This window comes from Musca vetustissima, unplaced genomic scaffold, assembly GCF_032173495.1.
Source record: "Musca vetustissima isolate MV318-11 ecotype Yass unplaced genomic scaffold, APGP_CSIRO_Mvet_v1 utg23235, whole genome shotgun sequence".
Taxonomy (NCBI): domain Eukaryota; kingdom Metazoa; phylum Arthropoda; class Insecta; order Diptera; family Muscidae; genus Musca; species Musca vetustissima.
In genome coordinates this window covers 111,667-134,076 of record NW_026872666.1, presented here as the reverse complement: position 1 = coordinate 134,076, position 22,410 = coordinate 111,667, and the positions used below count along the sequence as shown (strand labels likewise).

Sequence of the window (22,410 nt, the reverse complement as noted above, 5' to 3'; positions counted from 1 at the left end):
GACTCAGCCGAAGTGAAAGTGGTTAGATGGAAAATAAAAACAAATAAGCTTGATGAAGAAATGCAGAGACTTATGTCAGCTCATACATTTCTTAATATTTTTATTTATTTATTTTTTTTTTAATAAAAAAATTCTAAAAAAGTTATTGATTTGAAACTGTTTTTCGCAGTTCCAAGGTTCTACCGAGATTTGAACTCGGATCGCTGGATTCAAAGTCCAGAGTGCTAACCATTACACCATAGAACCAGTTAGCGTGGGTCTGCCAAACATACGTTTTGTCTCTGCGGACCACACAACCCAAACGAACTGGTTCGGCTGCTTGATGAGCAGGCAGCCAACTATTGGTCGAATCGTCACAGTCATGTAGGGATGGTTGTGTGTGTGTGTGCGCTCGCTATGGTCTTTGTTGGTAGGTAGCCAGCGGAGGCAATGAAATTGAAAATGTCTTGCCTTTATGGTTTGTTGTTGTTGTTTTTGGCTTAGTCGATAGATCACTTTTGTTTATAACAAAAACAACTATCGTATTTACTGCATGCCAGCTGGGCTAGCTGGCAGTGAAAAAAGAGATTTTTTCGAAAACAAAATTTTTTGAATGGGGCGATTCTAAAAATAACCGATGTGGTGGCACTTAAGGTGGTCTACAAAATAGCTGAACTAGTTGTTGGAATGCTGATGTTAATGGGTGACGAAGAAGATCATTTGAATATTGACCCACATCGGGGCACAGTGGTTTCATACAGAAAAAATAAATTTCGACGAAATTTAGTAAAGACAGTAAATTTCGACGAAATTTACAAAAGACAGTAAATTTCGACGAAATTTACTATAGACAGTAAATTTCGACGAAATTTAGTAAAGACAGTAAATTTCTACGAAATTTACAAAAGACAGTAAATTTCGACGAAATTTACAAAAGACAGTAAATTTCGACGAAATTTACTATAGACAGTAAATTTCGACGAAATTTCCGATAGACAGTAAATTTCGACGAAATTTCCGATAGACAGTAAATTTTGACGAAATTTACATAGACAGTAAATTTCGACGAAATTTACTATAGACAGTAAATTTCGACGAAATTTACTATAGACACTAAATTTCGACGAAATTTACTATAGACACTAAATTTCGACGAAATTTACTATAGACACTAAATTTCGACGAAATTTACTATAGACACTAAATTTCGACGAAATTTACTATAGACACTAAATTTCGACGAAATTTACTATAGACACTAAATTTCGACGAAATTTACTATAGACACTAAATTTCGACGAAATTTACTATAGACACTAAATTTCGACGAAATTTACTATAGACACTAAATTTCGACGAAATTTACTATAGACACTAAATTTCGACGAAATTTACTATAGACACTAAATTTCGACGAAATTTACTATAGACACTAAATTTCAACGAAATTTACTATAGACACTAAATTTCGACGAAATTTCCTATAGACACTAAATTTCGACGAAATTTCCTATAGACACTAAATTTCGACGAAATTTACTATAGACACTAAATTTCGACGAAATTTACTATAGACACTAAATTTCGACGAAATTTACTATAGACACTAAATTTCGACGAAATTTACTACAGACACTAAATTTCGACGAAATTTACTACAGACACTAAATTTCGACGAAATTTACTATAGACACTAAATTTCGACGAAATTTACTATAGACACTAAATTTCGACGAAATTTACTATAGACACTAAATTTCGACGAAATTTACTATAGACACTAAATTTCGACGAAATTTACTATAGACACTAAATTTCGACGAAATTTACTATAGACACTAAATTTCGACGAAATTTACTATAGACACTAAATTTCGACGAAATTTACTATAGACACTAAATTTCGACGAAATTTACTATAGACACTAAATTTCGACGAAATTTACTATAGACACTAAATTTCGACGAAATTTACTATAGACACTAAATTTCGACGAAATTTAATATAGACAGTAAATTTCGACGTAATTGAATATAGACACTAAATTTCGACGAAATTGAATATAGACAGTAAATTTCGACGTAATTGAATATAGACAGTAAATTTCGACGTAATTGAATATAGACAGTAAATTTCGACGAAATTGAATATAGACAGTAAATTTCGACGAAATTTACTATAGACAGTAAATTTCGACGAAATTTCCGATAGACAAGTAAATTTCGACGAAATTTCCGATAGACAAGTAAATTTCGACGAAATTTCCGATAGACAAGTAAATTTCGACGAAATTTTCGATAGACAGTAAATTTCGACGAAATTTCCGATAGACAGTAAATTTCGACGAAATTTCCGATAGACAGTAAATTTCGACGAAATTTCCGATAGACAGTAAATTTCGACGAAATTTCCGATAGACAGTAGATTTCGACGAAATTTCCGATAGACAGTAAATTTCGACGAAATTTCCGATAGACAGTAAATTTCGACGAAATTTACTATAGACAGTAAATTTCGACGAAATTTACTATAGACAGTAAATTTCGACGAAATTTACTATAGACAGTAAATTTCGACGAAATTTACTATAGACAGTAAATTTCGACGAAATTTACTATAGACACTAAATTTCGACGAAATTTACTATAGACACTAAATTTCGACGAAATTTACTATAGACACTAAATTTCGACGAAATTTACTATAGACACTAAATTTCGACGAAATTTACTATAGACACTAAATTTCGACGAAATTTACTATAGACACTAAATTTCGACGAAATTTACTATAGACACTAAATTTCGACGAAATTTACTATAGACACTAAATTTCGACGAAATTTACTATAGACACTAAATTTCGACGAAATTTACTATAGACACTAAATTTCGACGAAATTTACTATAGACACTAAATTTTGACGAAATTTACTATAGACACTAAATTTCGACGAAATTTACTATAGACACTAAATTTCGACGAAATTTACTATAGACACTAAATTTCGACGAAATTTACTATAGACACTAAATTTCGACGAAATTTACTATAGACACTAAATTTCGACGAAATTTACTATAGACACTAAATTTCGACGAAATTTACTATAGACACTAAATTTCGACGAAATTTACTATAGACCCTAAATTTCGACGAAATTTACTACAGACACTAAATTTCGACGAAATTTACTACAGACACTAAATTTCGACGAAATTTACTATAGACACTAAATTTCGACGAAATTTACTATAGACACTAAATTTCGACGAAATTTACTATAGACACTAAATTTCGACGAAATTTACTATAGACACTAAATTTTGACGAAATTTACTATAGACACTAAATTTCGACGAAATTTACTATAGACACTAAATTTCGACGAAATTTACTATAGACACTAAATTTCGACGAAATTTACTATAGACACTAAATTTCGACGAAATTTACTATAGACCCTAAATTTCGACGAAATTTACTACAGACACTAAATTTCGACGAAATTTACTACAGACACTAAATTTCGACGAAATTTACTATAGACACTAAATTTCGACGAAATTTACTATAGACAGTAAATTTCGACGAAATTTACTATAGACAGTAAATTTCGACGAAATTTACTATAGACACTAAATTTTGACGAAATTTACTATAGACACTAAATTTCGACGAAATTTACTATAGACACTAAATTTCGACGAAATTTACTATAGACACTAAATTTCGACGAAATTTACTATAGACACTAAATTTCGACGAAATTTACTATAGACACTAAATTTCGACGAAATTTACTATAGACAATAAATTTCGACGAAATTTACTATAGACACTAAATTTCGACGAAATTTACTATAGACACTAAATTTCGACGAAATTTACTATAGACACTAAATTTCGACGAAATTTACTATAGACACTAAATTTCGACGAAATTTAATATAGACAGTAAATTTCGACGTAATTGAATATAGACACTAAATTTCGACGAAATTGAATATAGACAGTAAATTTCGACGTAATTGAATATAGACAGTAAATTTCGACGAAATTGAATATAGACAGTAAATTTCGACGAAATTTACTATAGACAGTAAATTTCGACGAAATTTCCGATAGACAAGTAAATTTCGACGAAATTTCCGATAGACAAGTAAATTTCGACGAAATTTCCGATAGACAAGTAAATTTCGACGAAATTTTCGATAGACAGTAAATTTCGACGAAATTTCCGATAGACAGTAAATTTCGACGAAATTTCCGATAGACAGTAAATTTCGACGAAATTTCCGATAGACAGTAAATTTCGACGAAATTTCCGATAGACAGTAAATTTCGACGAAATTTCCGATAGACAGTAAATTTCGACGAAATTTCCGATAGACAGTAAATTTCGACGAAATTTAACAAATGGTCCCTGAAAATTATTTTTCCTTGTAGGTGACCTATATTTCTTATATAATCTCAAGTCCTTAATTCTCCTCTTCCTTTTGCTCACATCCTCTAACAGCAGTTCTAATTACTGCAACTAATCACAATCCATAACAATTCCGACACCTATCATCATCACCACCATTGTTCTTTGTTACGTTTTGCCCGACGTAACGCAACTTTAATTACCTCCAAGTCCTTCACAATGAATGACCTGTAATCAACGCGGTACAACATGAAGAACAATGCCATCAGAGGTTGGACGTAACATAACCTATAAGCTTACTAACATTAGCCTAATCCCTGCCTATTAGCCATGTCATAATTGTCGTCAACAATTTGCTGCAATTTTCCTTTGCTGACGTTAAGGTTGTTGGTGTCGGTGTTGTTGTTGTTGCTGTTCCAGCAACAATTTCAACTTGCAACCATCCGACCTTTTATGTTCGAAATGGTTAAATTTAATATGTGCAACAATTCAGTTGACAGGACAATCCAACTGCAACGCCCTCCATTTTGTTTTGTTGTTTTGCTTTTCTCCTGCCAGGATCAAGAAATTAAAATGCAGAAGGACATGCAACACATGCATGTGGGAAATGTAAGACTGTATTACAAGGATAAAGGATGTGAAGGATTTTCTTAAGTCGGTTAACAGGCAGGATGGTATTATATAAATGATAAGATAGTCCTTGCTAATTAAGGACGAAAAGGAAAGAACATCAAAGGATGTGGATTTTTTAAATTTTTTTGGGGTTCAACAATAGTCGCGGATTTTTTAGAAATTATTTTTTGGGGTTTATTTATAGGCGTGGTGTAGGGGATGATAGATATCTAGCATCGGCTCTGATTGGCTTTAACATGGCGAAGTCCAGGCTTATCTTGGTCCCTCTTTCATCTAAATTGTGGACACTGACCTCCCCGCGGTGTCACCTGGGATAGCTATTTTCATAACCCGATGAAATAGTGAGCTAATATGTGCCGCGAGTTCACCCATAAGAACTATAAAAATATGGGTTGAGGCGTCGGGTTAGTTGCCCACACTCGGATAACCGAACCTACTATGAAAAAGCAAAGAAAAAGAAAACCAAAGCCCCCTAACGTCAACTACCCCCGCAAACGTATAAAGGACCACGATCTGCGAATCTGTACTTGGAATGTGTGCACCTTGTACAGAACAGGCGCAGTTTTCGCTTTGGCAGATGTACTCAAAAAAGTACAAAGCCGATATTATTGCCTTACAGGAAATACGATGGAAAGGTACAGACGTAAGTAAATCAGACAGTTACCCCCTGTATTAAAGCTGTCATGAATCAAGACGAGAATTTGGTTGCGGATTTATGGTTAACAGGAGAATAAAAGACCTCGTCTCCAGATTCACTCCAGTAGATGAGTGAATTGCTATAATCCATATAAAAGCATCAGTCTACATCAGTCTTATTTGCGCCCATGCTCCGACCGAAGACAAATATGAGCAGACCAAAAACATTTTTCACGAGCGCCTAGAAACAGCATATGATCGCTGGCCTGGTCATGACAAAAAAATTCTGCTATGAGATTTCAATGAAAAAAATCAGAAGGGAAAATATCTTTGGCCGTCGGAAAATTCAGCCTCCATGAAGAAACATCAGACAACGGCATGAGGTTGATATATCGACCAGATTCAAGCATCTCAATATACACAAGGCCACCTGGATTTCTCCTGATCAAGCAATGAGAAATCAAATTGATCATCTTGTGATAGACGGAATTCATTCATCCAGTGTTTTAGACATTCGATCGATACGAGGAGCGAATATCGATTCGGACCACTACCTTGTTGCAGCCAAGGTTCACACTCGTCTTAATGTTGCAGCAAAGGTGCGATCTAACACAACACGGAAACTCGACGTCGAAAAGCTTCAAACACAACAGGTAGCCGAGGCCTACTCCGCTCAATTTACCCAGCTGCTTGACGAAAGCACTTCTTGTCCTGATAATAGTATAGAAGCACAATGGCAAAGAATTGCCCACTCCCTACAAACTGCAGCAAAAGGAACAATTGGGTACCAAAACCCACCATCAAGAAATCCATGGTACGATCAGGAGTGTCGTAATGCTACTTATGTGAAAAACGCAGCGTATAGGGGCAGCCCTGCAGACAGTAGCAACACGTAATGTGATGGAGAATTATCGGGAGAAAAGGAGAGACGAGAAACGTGTTTCCAGAAAAAAGAACAAAGAACAAAAAAAAAAAACGTGAGCGTGAGCAAATCGAGATGTACAGGAGTCAGAATGAAGTCCGGAAATTTTATCTCCTGTAGAGATGAAGAGGGAAACCTGGTGACAGATACAGACAGTGTGCTGATGATCTGGAAGGAGCATTTTGAAAAACTTCTGATATGAAATAGTGGCGGTGAAGAGGATACCCCAGAACCAATAATATATATGACGTATAGAGTGTATACCACCTAACCAAGATGAGGTCAGAATAGCAATCAATCGGCTGAAGAATAATAAAGCAGCATGTGCCGACGGATTACCAGCCGAACTATTCAAGATTGGTGGTCAGATTCTGGTAAGGAACATGCACCAGCTGATTAGTACAATTTGGCTAGAGGTATGCATGCCCAATGATTGGAACCTCAGCATCCTGTGTCCCGTGCACGAAAAAGGAGACAAGACGATATATGTTCAACTATAGAGGAATTAGCCTTCTTCCCATCGCATATAATGTGCTATCCAGTGTGCTGTGCGAACGACTAAAGTCAATGGTCAATGACATTATTGGACCATACCAATGCGGCTTCAGACCTGGCAAATCCACCATTAAGCAGATTTTCACTCTGCGCCAAATCCTAGAAAAGACCCACAAAAAACACATCAACACGTACCACCTAGTCGTCGACTATAAAGCCACATTCGACTGCCCTATCCGTTCAGAGGTGTTTAAAGCCATGTCTACGTTCGGCATTCATGCAAAATTAATACGGCTATGCAGGATAACTTTATGTGGCACAAGGTAAGCAGTTAAAGTTGGAAAGGACTCCTATATGTCCCTTCAATACCCAACGAGGATTCAGACAAGGTGACAGTTTGTCATGTGATCTTTTTAACATCCTGCTGGAAAAGGTCATACGAGACGCAAAGTTTAACATAAATGACACTCTGTACACTGCACTGCTTATGTCGAACATTGCGTGCGGTAACAGCCACCTTTGAACAAATTGAGAAGGAGTCTGCCAAAGTGGGTCCGGCAGTAAACGGCGAGAAGACAAAGCTTAAGGTATCAACGCGCAAGACGCCCAGTAGACTCGAAACAACTGTGGTACTTGAGAACTACAGCTTCGAAGTAGTTAAAGATTTTTTTATACCTTGGTGCCGCCATAAATAAAACGAATGACATCAGTTTTGAAATTCGGAGAAGGATTGTGATGGCCAACAGATGCTATTATGGTCTAAGTAAGCAGTTAAGAAACAAGGCCACCTCCCGCCAGACCAAACTCACACTTTACAAGACGGTGATACTACCCCTGCTGTTATATGCATCTGAAGCATGGATACTTGCGCAAGCAGATGAGGCAGCTCTTAGGGTGTTTTGAGAGAAAAATTCTCCGAAAGATCTACGGGCCGTTCTGCGTCGACGGTGAATCTCGGCGTCGAATGAACCGCGAGCTTTGCAATTTATACGCGGACATCGACATAGTCAGTCGTAGTGAGCTGCAGCGACTACGGTGGCAAGGCCATGCTGTGCGAATGAAAGGCATATAAAAGCCAGCCTACTGATAGTTTCCGTAGAAGGGGAAGGCCACGAATCAGATGGAAAGACCAAGTAGAAAACTACATCTTGGAACGTGGTCTTTCAAATTGGAGGAGCACAAGACCGACGCGCTTGGAAATATTTTTTAAGCTCGGCTTATGGAACAACCATTCTGTAACAAGCCAGCTAGGTAAGTGAGTATTTATAGGCGTGGATTTTTATACCCTCAAAAGGGAAGGGAATATGGACAAGTAATTAGAAGGGCTGTACTGAATATTGGCAATATTCGGAAAATACGTCAGTGTAAGGAAGAGGTGCTGTTGACCTCTAAACGACAAGAAGGTGAATCTATCACGAAATATTACCCATGCTCGGAATAAAAATCCGCAGAAAGATAGAGTTCTGTGGTAGTTGTGTAGGGTATCATATGGTCGGCCCCGTCCGACTATACTGCTCCGCTCACTGGTTTAAAAATTATTTTTTTGGGGTTTATTAAAAATGGATTTTTTAAAAATTATTTAGTGTGGGTCATCTATTAAAAGAAGACCATCATTGATTATTTTTATCCTCCTACACTACTAATCCTCTTGTTAGCAGATTTACTATCCTTTTAAATACAAACCACAAACGGAACCCAATGGTCATAACCATTTTTCATTAAGATTTACAATCGTGAAAAATTGTAAAACAGTTTCCATAAATTAAGGACGAATAAGGATGTTTATGGCGCTAGTCGTGCGAAGTGGTGGGGCGAGGTGCGAGATGCTGATGATGATGTTTTAGAAATTAATGTGGAAGATAAATAGATTTTTTCAATTAAAGAAGAATAAATGATTTATCAAAAGCACATTAAGAAATCAGCAGTAGCAATAAAGACAATAAATCGAGGTGGGAGGGAGAATAAATTAAAAAGTAGTAAAAATTGCATGGGAGAAGGTCAATCAAAATAAATTCGAATTTCTCAGATTAAACCAGTGAGCGGAGCAGAATAGTCGGACGGGGCCGACCATACGATACCCTACACGACTACCACGGAGTTCTAACTTTCTAAGGTAGTTTATTCCGAGACATTTCGTGACATTTGCTGCCTCTTGCCCAATTAGAGGTCAACAGCACATCTTCCATACACTCACATATTTTCCGAATATTACTAATATATAGTACAGCCCTTCTTATTACTTGTCCAGATTGACTTCAGCGTGGGTTGTGTGGTGATGATCGGTTTATAACTGGCCTATAGATCGATTCGAAAAATTGCAAAAAAATAAAGTTTTCGGTCCACTTCATCCCAAAATTATTATCTGATCATCACCGAAAATTATATGCGCTGTCCTTGACCATAACTGGAATCCCATAGAAAATTTCAAATCGGTCAGTGTTATATTTACGCCCTCTAGTGTGGTAATGGGTTACTAAATAATATCTAAGCACCTGTAAATATTTACGTGTAACTACCACATCCGAGTACATACGACAATATTATTGGTATTAATTTGAAGGTCAATCACTCCTCTTTTCACTATCAACTTCTCGGGTCTATGTCCTTCAGGGGCAAATTTGTACGTTATATAATACAAATTTTGTAATTTTTCACACAAAAGTCAGGGTCCATTTGACCCGTTAAATATTGACCAATCTTTATCAAAACAGGCATGCTTATTCTTTAGCCCGATCAGGTTCTCCATGTACAATTTCGCAATGTTCGGGCCATAATTACGGCCTCTGGAGCGACCAAAAAGCAGAACAAAAATTAAGTGTTTGGTCCTTTTCATCCCCTAAATATTAACCAATCTTTACCAAAAACAATAGGGGTCTTCATTGGCCAGAACCCATCCTATATGCAATTTCGTGAAGTTTGGTCCATAACTGTGGCCTGTATCGTGTTTACAAATTATAATGGACAGACGGACGGACAGACACTCGTGTCTAGATCGACTCAGCTAGTCGAGATATGACGATCGGTATACTTAAAGGTGGGTCTAGAACCAATATTCCGCGGCGTTACAAACTCTTGGGGCTGCACAAAGCTATAATACCCTGACAACATAGTTGTGTAGGATATAAAAAATCGAAAGAGACTACCTATGAATATTCTTCAATAAAATTTTTTTCTTCATTATACCCTACACAACTATGTTGTCAGGGTATTATAGCTTTGTGCAGCCCCAAATGTTTGTAACGCCGCGGAATATTGGTTCTAGACCCACCTTTAAGTATACCGATCGTCATATCTCGACTAGCTGAGTCGATCTAGACATGTGTGTCCGTCCGTCCGTCCGTCTGTCCATTATAATTTGTAAACACGATACAGGCCGCAGTTATAGACCAATCTTCACGAAATTTTGCATGTAGGAAGGGTTCTGGCCAATGAAGACCCCTATTGTTTTTGGAAAAGATCGGTTAATATTTAGGGTATGAAATGGACCAAAAACATTATTTTTGTCGATTTTTCTGGTTGCTCCAGAGGCCGCAATTATGGCCCAAACACCGCGAATTTTTGCATGAAGAAGGGGATCGGGCCAGAGAATAAGCATGCATGTTTTGATAAAGATCGGTCAATATTTAGCGGGTCAAATGGACCCTGACTTTTGTGTGAAAAATGACAAAATTTGAATTCTATGACATATATATTTACTCCTGGAGGATGTAGGCCCCAGGAGTTGATAGCATATCCAAGAGGAGTGGTTGGCCTTTAAATTGATACCAAATATAGTGATGAATCTACTCAGATGTGGGAGTTACAGTCAAATATTTACAGGTGCTTACGTATTCAGATATTATTTAGTAACCCATTACCACATTAGAGGGTGAAATATCGCGCTGATGACTTTGGAATATTTCATGAAGTTCCAATTATGGTCAAGAACAACGCCTACAATTTTCAGTGATGATCAGATTAAAATTTTGGGATGAAATGGACCGAAAACATAATTTTTGTATGTTTTCGAGTAGAGTATAATCCGAAAATCACAACACAACCCACCGTGAAGGTAATCTGGACAAGTAATTATAAGGACTAGACTGAATATTCGAAAAGTAAGGAAGAGGTGTTTTTGGCCTCTAATCGGACAAGAGGGGGCAAATATCTCGAAATATTACTCAGACTCGTAATAAACATCCTCAGAAAGTTAGAGTTCGTGGTAGTTGTGTAGGGTATCGTATGGTCGGCCCCGTCCGACTATACTGCTCCGCTCACTGGTTTTTTAAATATTTTTTTTTCTATAAATTTTCAAAATCAGTTCAATGCCACATTCATATTTTTATGTTCCTATTTTGTGAACTACAAATAGTGGTTATTTTCCAAATGTCATTGCATTTTCTGTTCATGGTTATTTTTTCAGTTGATGTCCCATTTTACGAAAAACTAAAATTTGAATATTTTTTTTTGTGTGTGCACATTTGTCTGCAGTGTTATTGACATCGATTTTTATATATCGTCCTTTTAGAGATATTTTTATACCCTTCACCACACTGTGGTACAGGGTATTATGTCTTTGTGCATATGTTTGTAACAGGCAAAAGGAAACGAGATAGACACATGGTCCCTTTTGAGAATATGCATAGAATCATTTTCTAAGTCGATTTATGCATGTCCGTCCGTCCGTCCGTCTGTCTGTCTGTCCATGTATTTTTGTGAGCAAAGTACAGGTCGCATTTATGATCCGAATTGGATGAAATTTGGCACAGCTCATTTGTTTGGCCCAAGGACGAACCCTATTGAAATTGGGAAAAAATCGGTTCAGATATAGATATAGCTCCCATATATATATTTAACCGATGTAATGTAAACGGTCCCTATATATCTTTCGATTTGCATGAAATTTGGTACAGCATAATGAATTAGGTCTAGAATGATGTCTGCCAGGTTTCGTGAAAATCGGTCAAGATTTAGATATAGCTCCCATATATAGTTTCGTCCGATTTCATGTAAATGGTGCACCAAAGTCGCTATATATCTTTCGATTTGCACGAAATTTGGTACAGCCTAATCATTTAGGTCTAGAATGATGTCTGCCAAGTTTCGTGAAAATCGGTCCAGATTTAGATATAGCTCCCATATGTAGTTTCGTCCGATTTCATGTAAATGGTGCACCAAAGTCGCTATATATCTTTCGATTTGCACGAAATTCGGCATATCGTAATGAATTGCGTCTAGAATGATGTGTGTTAAGTTTACTGAAAATCGGCCCAGATGTAGATATAGCTCCCATATATAATTTTGTCCGATTTAATGTAAATGTTGCACCAAAGTCCCTATATATATTTCGATTTGCACGAAATTTGGTATTGCGTAATGAATAAGGTCTAAATTTTATGTGTGTTAAGTTTCGTGAAAATCGGTTCAGATTTAGATATAGCTCCTATATATTTTTTCTTCCGAGTGTGTGTAAATTGTGCACTAAAGACCCAAAGTTTGTCTGATTTCCACACAATTGGTACAATGAACTGTAGTTACTATAATACATTTCCTTTACATTGCTTTATATAATTTTGTCCCATTGTAAGAAGCAACCCTATATCTGACCAAATGAAAACTTTAGTGTAGGTTACAGAATGACATGTTTATGGATCCATTTTCATGTTAATGGTCCTTCAAAAATTCGAAGTCTGTTATGATTCATCTGTTGAATATACCCAAAGTGGTGAAGGGTATCATATAGTCGGCCCCGTCCGACTTTACTGCTTTCCTTACTGGTTTTGGTTGTGGTTGCTCCTTAGCTTCTTATTTGTTTGACATTTTACCATCATAAAATTCTCATTAGTTTTTAGAGTATTTTTTTTCAACATAAATCGGAGAGATATGAGAAATTCCATCCCCACAAAATTTCTTACTTACATAGCTGGCTCGTTACAGAACGGTTGTTCCATAAGCCGAGCTTAAACCAGTAAGGAAAGTAGTAAAGTCGGTCGGGGCCGACTATACGATACCCTTCACAGAACGGTCCATTGCCAAGCGCGTCGGTCTTGTGCGCATCTCCGCCAATTTGAAAGATCACGATGTTGTTTTCTCCTTAGTCATTCCATCTGATTCGTGGCCTTCCCCTTCTACGGGAACCATCAGTAGACTCGCTTTTATATGCCTTTTCAGCTGGCATATTCATTCATTCGCACATCATGACCTAGCCACCGTTGTCGCTGCAGCTCAATACGACTGACTATGTCGATGTACGCATATAAATTGTAATTCGACGCCAATATTCACCGTCAACGCAGATCGGCACATAGATCTTTCGGAGAATTGTTCTCTCAAACACTCCAAGAGCTGCCTCATCTGCTTGCGTAAGTACCCATGCTTCAGATTCATTTAACAGCACGAGTAGTATAAGCCTATTGTCAAATGTGAGTTTGGTCTGGCGGGAGGTGGCCTTCTTTCTAAACTGCTTACTTAGACCATATTAGCATCTGTTGACCATCACAATCATTCTCCGAATTTCAAAACTGAAGTCATTCATTTTATTTATGGCGGTACTAAGGTATATAAAATCTTTAACTACCTCGAAGCTGTAGTTCAACAAGTTCCACAGTTGGTCCGAGTCTACTGGCTTGGTCTTCCATCAGCTTGGTCTTCTCGCCGTTAACTGCCAGACCCACTTTGGCAGACTCCTTCTCAATTTGTTCAAAGGTGGCTGTTACCGCTCTCAATGTTCGACTTATTATATCGATGTCATCGGCGTAGGTGAGTAGCATGTGTTGTTTGGTGCCAGTTCTGTTCACCTTTGCGTCTCGTATGACCTTTTCCAGCAGGATGTTAAAAAGGTCGCACGACAAACTGTCACCTTGCCTGAATCCTCGTTCGGTATTTAAGGGCTCCGATTGGTCATTTCCGACTTTAACTGGTGACCTTGTGCCACTTGGAGTTATCATGCATAGCCTTATTAATTTTGCAGGAATGCCAAACGTAGACATGGATTTGAACACCTTTGAACAGATGGGGCTGTCAAATGCGGTTCCATAGTCGACGAAGAGGTGGTATGTGTCAATGTGTTTTTCGCGGGTCTTTTCCAGGATTTGGCGCAGATTGAAAATCTGGTCAATGGTAGATTTGCCAGGTCTGAAGCCGCATTGGTATAGTCCAATAATTGGCTTCAGTCGTTCACACAGTACGCTGGATAACACTTTATATGAGATGGGAAGGAGACTTGTTCCTCTATAGTTGGCACATATCGTCTTCTCTCCTTTTTTGAACGGGACACAGTATGCTGAGGTTCCAGTCATTGGGCATGCATTCCTGTAGCCAAAGTGTACTAATCAGGTGGTGCATGCTCTTGACCAGCATCTGACCACCAGTCTTAAATAGTTCGGCTGGTAACCCATCAGCTGATTTATTGTTTTTGAGCCGATTAATTGCTTTTATGACTTCATCTTGGCTATGTGGTATACACCATCATCTCTTATTGGTTCTGGGGTATCTTCTTCACCGCCACTATTTGATACCAGAAGCTTTTCAAAATACTCTTTCTAGATCCTCAACACACTGTCTGTATCTGTCACCAGGTTTCCTTCTTCATCTCTACAGGAGGATGTGCCTGCACCAAAACATTCGATTTGGTCTTTTACTCGTTGGTAAAATTTCCGGACTTCATTCTGTCTCCTGTACATCTCGATTTGCTCATGCTCACGTTTTTCTTGTTCTTTCTTTTTTTCTGAAAACACTTTTCTCCTCTCTCCTTTTCACCCGATAATTCTCCATCACATTGTGTGTGGCTACTGTCTGCAGGGTTGTATTACGACACTCCTGATCGTACCATGGGTTTCTTGGTGGTGGTTTTTGGTATCCAAGTGTTGTTTTTGCTGCAGTATGTAGGGAGTGGGCAATTATTTGTCATTGTGCTTCTATACTATTATCGGGACAAGGAGTGCTTTCGTCGAGCAGGCGAGTAAGTTGAGCGGAGTAGGCCTCGGCTCCCTATTGTGTTAGCAGATTTTCGACGTCGAGTTTCCGTGTTGTGTTAGATCGCACCTTTGCTGCAACATTAAGACCAGTGCGAACCTTGGCTGCTACAAGGTAGTGGTCCGAATCGATATTCGCTCCTCGGATCGACCGAACGTCTAATACACTGGATGAATGCCTTTCGTCTATCACAACATGGTCTATTTGATTCATTGTTGCTTGATTAGGAGAATTCCAGGTGGCCTTGTGTATATCGAGATGCTTGAATCTGGTGCTGCTAACTACCATGGTTTTTTGCTGCCGCGAAGTCAATCAACCTTAGCCATTGTCTGATGTTACTTCATGAAGGCTGAATTTTCCGACGGTCGGACCAAAGATATTTTCCCTTACGATATTTGCATTAAAATCTCCTAGCAGAATTTTAATGTCATGGCCAGGGCAGCGATCATATGCTGTTTCTAGGCGTTCGTAAAATATGTCTTTGGTATGCTCATCTTGGTCTTCGGTCGGAGCATGGGCGCAATAAGACTGATGTAGAAGAACTTCGCTTTTATACGGATTATAGCAATTCGCTCATCTACTGGAGTGAGTCTGGAGACGAGGTCTTTTGTTCTCCTGTGTTATATGCCGATTTTTACTTCTATATATCTTAGACCTGGAGTGGCATGCTGGTTTTTCATCGACTAGCTCTTGTCGGATAGGCGTGGTTCTTGGGTCTAAAATACATAGGGCACATAATCATAGCAAGAATTATCATGCCTTTAATAATCACCATTTAATTCATGAGAGAGCAAATTACATTACCAGAACAATTTCCATTAACCAAATACTTACTTATGATGACGGGATGTTATGTCATCAGAGTGCTACCCCTTCCCAACCTTGGTAATCTTGTCCACTGCAATATTGATTTCAGATTACCCCATTATAGAAATTATCACTATTCAGGCATTTTGGTAGTTCATACAAACATATATTCCTCTTATTAGTCTAAATTTAACAATTCATATTATTTAGAATATATGATCTTAAAACTAGAAATAAAGATACATTGGGTAGATTACAACAAATATTCAATGTTTGTAATACAAAAAAAATTAAAACATATGTTTACTAAAAAATATCGCATGCGAGATTTTTGGGTGTTTTCTTTTACAATATTTTCTTTTTAAATGTAGGTCAAATTATTAATTTCGTTTTGTTCTTATTTTCTAATTGTTTTTGTTTTGATTCTGTTTTTTTTTTCTCCAATGATCTATGCTTCTTCTTTAGATAATTGTAAATATGTATAGATAATAATAATTAAAGAGAATGTGATAAAAGAAGATCAGTTGGAAAAAAAACTAAAGAAACAAACAAAGCATAAATTTAAATGTTTCGAATAAAAAGTAAAGTACTGTGATTTGTGCAAAAAAAAAAAAAAAAAAATAAATAATTGGAAAATGTTGTAACGTGACTAAAGTAAATACTGTGTGCTTTTTTAAATTTGTTCGGTATTTTAGTTTTAGTATTAAATTTGTTCGAATGTTATACTTTAGGAAAAAAATTCAAAATTTATAACCTTGTACGGTACCTGAATATGTGTGGTTGTTGATATTTATGTGATAACTTGATGAAGAGTTGGGTACCAGTTGTTGTTGTTGTTATTATTGTATGGAGTTAAGTGTTAATCCATGTGCAAATTCGAGGCGGTTTCTGAATCACCTACTGCTCCTCGTGGAAAAAGGAGACGCAGAGTTAAAATTTCTCCGGATGTATCCTAGCATGCAATGTAAGTAGTATATTGATCATGTAGCCTTTAATTTAGGTTTCCAGTGTATATTATATACAATAGAGATTCTTGGTGCGAAAAAAATCGCTGCATGCAAAAGGAGTTATTACTCTCCAATTTTGACAAAAGTTTTGAGGAACTAAAATTGAAAATACACTGATTCACTACATTCGGAAATTTGTACACTAATAAAAAAATCATTTTTCTTACCAATGCCAGCTTAGAGAAATATATAGAAGTATTTGCTATTTTTCGAAATAGAACACGATTTTCTGCCTGTGATTTCACAGTGAAAATATAATGACTCCAATAGTTCTCTATGATATTTTATGTAACTATATGGAACTTTTACTGCAGATCAATCTTATCTTCTCGAGGTTTGATTCAGAAAGAAAGAGTTTTTTTTAGAGTATAGTCGGAAGTGACGTGTTACTACTGACGTTTAATAAGTTTTTAGCAATTGGGATATTTTTTTTTATAAACAAACAATCTATCATATGTTCAGTTTTAAAGCTACTGTAGTTTTGATTGAAAATTCCGGTAAAAATATATTGAATTTAAAACGTACTATTAGATATTTATAAGGAAAATTATAGAGATTGGAAGATATAAGCTTTAATTTGTTTATGTGTTACAAAAAATCTACAACAAATCTGCTTCGTTTAACGGATAATTCCAGTGAAACGAACAGAAGAAAAGATTTTTTTCGGGTATAAGTTCCTTGAATCTCTAACGTGTGGCTCGACCCACATAGCCGGGCAATAATTCTCCTAAAATTTTGTTAGGTCCGTAAATCACTAGCGTGAAACGTGCCTACGAGTTTGCCGTCAAGGTTTTCGATTTCATACAAACAATTCCCAACTTTTTTCCTTATTCGGCACTTAAGAAATTTCGGTAACATTTTAGAGTTTATACGTCTGTGCATACAACTTAAGGTGTGATTTTTCCTAAACACAATTTGCCCAGGGTTGAACGATATATTTCGTGATCTGAGATTATATACTTTATTTGCCTTTTGATGAGCAAGCTCTAAATTGTCGGATATTCGCTCCCGAATTCTACTAAGACGGTCTGTGTGATGAACAATGGTATCATCATGGAGCATGTCTAGTTTTTGCAATATAGAATATGTCGTTCCGTGAAGGCACATATTTTGTCCGAATAAGGCATAATAAGGGCTGCAGTCAATAGATGTGTGATAATCACTTCTTAATACTGTCAGAATTTTTGGAATGCACTTATCCCAATTTGTGTGATCTGACTCTGATTTTAAGAGGAGCCTTAGTTTCGAAATAATTTCACGGTTAACCCGCTCTGAGGCGTTCGCCTGAGGTGAGTAGAGACAGGTTTTAATATGCGTTACACCATATAATTGGAGAAAATCGCTCATTTCGCTAGATATAAATTGTTTGCCGTTATCGGTATGAATAAATTGCGGTACTCCAAACGTTGAAAACAACTGGTTTTGAAGAAAGTCGATTGTGTTTATAGAAGTGGCAGATCGCATAGGTTGAAGGAATATAAATTTTGTGTAGTGATCAAGCACAATCAGTAATTGCGTATTCTTTTGCTTTGAACATGGATATGGTCCCAAAAAATCGCAGTATAACCTCTGAAACGGTCTGTACGTTTTAAATGCTTCTCCCATTGGAGGTCTCAGAGTTTTGTTGACGGGTTTTATAGCTTTGCAATCGTCACATTCCATCACAAACTTTCGAATGTCTTTTGCCATCTTAGGCCAAAAATAAAATTGCCTAACTCTTGAGAGGGTTTTGAAATAACCGCCATGACATGTAGAAGTATGCGCATTAATAATGGCCTTTTGTGTTAAGCCTTTTGGTAACCAAATGCGCCATAGGTTATCTTCTTCGTTTTCATGACCTTGCCTAAATTTGACCCGACGGTATACCTGATTTCCGGAAACACTTAAATCGGGAAGAGAAGGTTTATTCTTCGCAATTAATGATTTTAGTGCATTGTACTCCGGTGAATTAAATTCTTCGTTGTCTAAGTCAATTTCAGGAAAAGCTGTCATTAAATCGAGTTCGTCCACGTCGAATCGTGACAGGGTGTCTGGAACAACATTGAGTGAGCCCTTCCTATGTTCCATTACAAAGTTATATCTTTGGAGCTTTAGGCTCCATCTAGCAAGCCGGCCACTCAAGTCTTTTTGGGTCATTAGCCACTTTAGGCTAGAATGATCCGTTATTATTCTGAAGGGCAAGCCTTCTATATAGGGCCGGAACCTATTAACGGACACTATGGCTGCAAGGCACTCCAACTCAGTGACAGTATAATTACGCTGAGCTTTGTTTAGTTTTTGCGATACAAACGCAATCGGTTTTTCTTTCCCATCGTCTGTATATTGGAACAAAACTCCGCCTACACCAACCCGAGAAGCATCACATTGAACTATAAAGTCCTTATCAAAGTCGGGTTGTGCTAACACAGGGGCACTACTGAGTGCTTCTTTGAGCTTTTCAAAGGCTAATTTGGCTTCAGTAGTCAACTGAAATGTTTTGCCATTCTTTTGTAAACAGTCGGTAAGAGGACCAGACAGGTCAGCAAAGTTGCTGATGAAGCCTCTATACCAATTTGCCATACCTATGAATCGTCTGACTTGACGTGGAGATTTTGGAAGAGGAAAGTCCTTTATCGCTGTCACTTTGTCTGGGTCTACTTTCAAGCAACCATTACCAATTCTGTAGCCAAGATACTTAATTTCTTTCTGACAGAATTTACTTTTGCTAACGTTGATGGTTAAGTTTGCTGCCCGAAGACAAGCGGCAACATCCCTAAGCATGGTTATATGATCTTCAAATGTTGGACTGCATACAAGAAGGTCGTCCAAATAAATAAAAACATGTTCCCTCATTCGTGAGGGTATTACCTTGTCCATGAGCCTGCTCATGGTTTGGGGACCATTGCAAAGGCCAAAAGGCATAACTCTGTATTGATACAATGGCCTTCCTGGTACAGCGAATGCTGTCTTTTCTTTTGAAGACTCCGTTAATTGTATTTGAAAGAAAGCATCTTTCAGATCAATACCACTTATGAAGAAGGTATCCTTTAGTCTGCTCAGAAGCCCATTTATGTGTGGCAAAGGATAAGAGTCCTTTTTGGTTAACGCATTAACCCTTCGTGAATCTAGGCATAGCCTCACTTTACCGGGTTTGCGAACTGTAACCACTGGACTACACCAGGGAGAGTTCGACTCTTCAATTACGCCTAATTTTATAAGCCTGTCGAGCTCTTCGTACACCTCTTTTTGTCTAGGTGGTGATAAAGGATAATGTTTTGCTTTTATTGGTACAGCATCTCCTGTATCAATATGATGCTGCAATAAGGGCGTGCATCCTAAACCACATTTTTCATACGATGGAAATTGTAATATAACTGCATCAAGTTGTAATCTTTGTTCGGGACTTAATTCATGGAAGTACATTTCCTCTTTAGTAATATCAGGCTCGTCAATTGATGCAACTTGTGGAATTATTTCCGGTGCTAGGGCAAATACGCGCCAAAAATCTACACCAAGATATACCTCTTGCGAAAGGGACGGAACCATATAGAAATTTATTTCTTTGGTAACATTTTTATAAGTTATTGGCAACATACAGTGCCCAATGACATCTTTCCTTGAACCATCTGCTGTGGACACATGCGATTTAAATGGTCTTAAATCTATGTTATTGTTATTTAGAAATTCAATACAATTTCTCCCCATTACCGAAACACTAGCTCCGGAATCTAATAATGCTACTAATTCATTGTTCAAAATCTTAACTTTTATAAAAGGTCTACAATCTGAGTTTTCACAAAGTTTTGTAGATTCAATAACTTTCCTATACTTTTTCCTGCGCTCGAACCGTTTTCTACATTTTAAAATTCTGTTGGTAACGAATGTATCTCCATTGTTTGGTAACAATGGCGGTTTTATTAAGACCGTACCTTCCTGTGGAAAACTACGGTCAAAAATATTACGAAACTCGGGGATTACTTCTGGTAACGAGAGTCCCCGGTAGCCATCTCGTTCCGCCTCATGTTTCCCGTATGAGAATTTGGACAATTCGTGGTAACAACCCCATGTTGGCCACATTTGTAGCAAAATATGTTTCGCTTCTCATCAGGGCAGTATATATATGAGTGTCCAAAATTGAGACAATTCCAACACTTAATTTTGGAATAGTCAGCTTTCTGGAAAGACCGATTTAAATTGAGAGCTTCAATTTGTGGATCTGATTCCCTATTTAGAGAATCTTCATCACATGGGTACGCATCAACCTCATTTACATGTTTAGTAGAAGTTTGCAAACTTGTTTGACCCTTATTCTCTCTTATTAATTTCTCTGCTTGTCTGGCTATATCTCTCAAGTCCTCTAGGTTTTTGGGCTCAGAACTGAAAAGCATGAGCTTCAGATTTTGATTTACATTATTTTTAATGATTTTTATAAGAGACCTCTCAGATATAGGATCTTGCATACGAATATTCATAGCTACAAGGCTCGAATGAAATTCATCATATGTCTCTCTTGGATGTTGTTTCCTAAGAGATATCCTCATCATGACTTCATGATCTGATTCCAAATTTCCAAATTCCTTTGTGATAGCATAACATAAATAAGGGTATGTATATTCCCTGTTCTGCTTTACAAATAACCAGTACCAAGTCTCAGCTTTTCCGCTCAAGAATACTTGGAAATTGCTGAGTAAAAAATCATTACTGCACTGGTTACGTTGAGAAAGAGTTTCTAACTTAAATAAAAAATCCGATACGCTGCCTGTTCCATCAAAATTTACTTTCCAGTCTTTGAGTTCAGGCTGTTTTCTTGCACTGGAAACTAAACTTGGGTGATTAGGAGTAGCTGACGGTACTATAGAAGGGGTATCCCTTACGTTACTTATTGACAACCTAGATATTGTTTCCTTAAGTAAATTTATCTCAGACCGAAACTCAGACTGAGAAGCAAGGATTGTCTGGTGCAATGATGTCAAAAGCGCATCAACTTCCGGCAAATTATGTTGTGACCCTGGTTGACGGGTGTTAGAATTTGAGTTCTCACTGGGCTGATTGTTTGACGCCATATTTATTTGTGCCTGTAATCGATGATGTTTTTCTATAAACCCTGTGGGTGGAAGTAAATTTTCTAAATCTGAATGAGTTAGATTTGCTATAGATGTTTCTAAAATATCGGTATTATCTGCTTGCTCGAAACAAGAGTCTGTTGCGCTGGCTACTGGTATGCTATTTTCGTTTCTAACTGTATCTTGAGTGTCAGGGGATGCCGAACTAATACCTGCCTGCGTAATAGAAGTTTGATTAATAGTTTCTGTTTCGCTTGTGGTTACAAAATCTGGAGATGGAAGTGGTTCAAATGAAATTAACTCTGGATTACCAGTACGAGACGGAGTACGTGCCTTATTTGGAGACGGGTTAGTCGAACAATTTGTTGTAATATTTTGTGGTCTATTGGTAGAAGTTCTTGGAGGTGAGTAGGCTAAACGTGGCATTGACCTAAATGCGTTTTCAGTCAATTCTATTGAACTGTTGTGAATATTACTTACAATATGTTTCCCTCTGCCTCGAAAGGATG

The 22,410-nt window shown here is 37.3% G+C and overlaps 1 non-coding gene across 1 annotated transcript; it reads right to left on the bottom strand.

Annotated features, from left to right (window-relative positions):
- Window positions 1-174: 174 nt before the first annotated feature.
- Window positions 175-246, bottom strand: Trnaq-uug (transfer RNA glutamine (anticodon UUG)). The gene has a single exon. It is a non-coding gene; the product is annotated as a tRNA-Gln (tRNA).
- Between the last annotated feature and the right edge of the window lie 22,164 nt (window positions 247-22,410).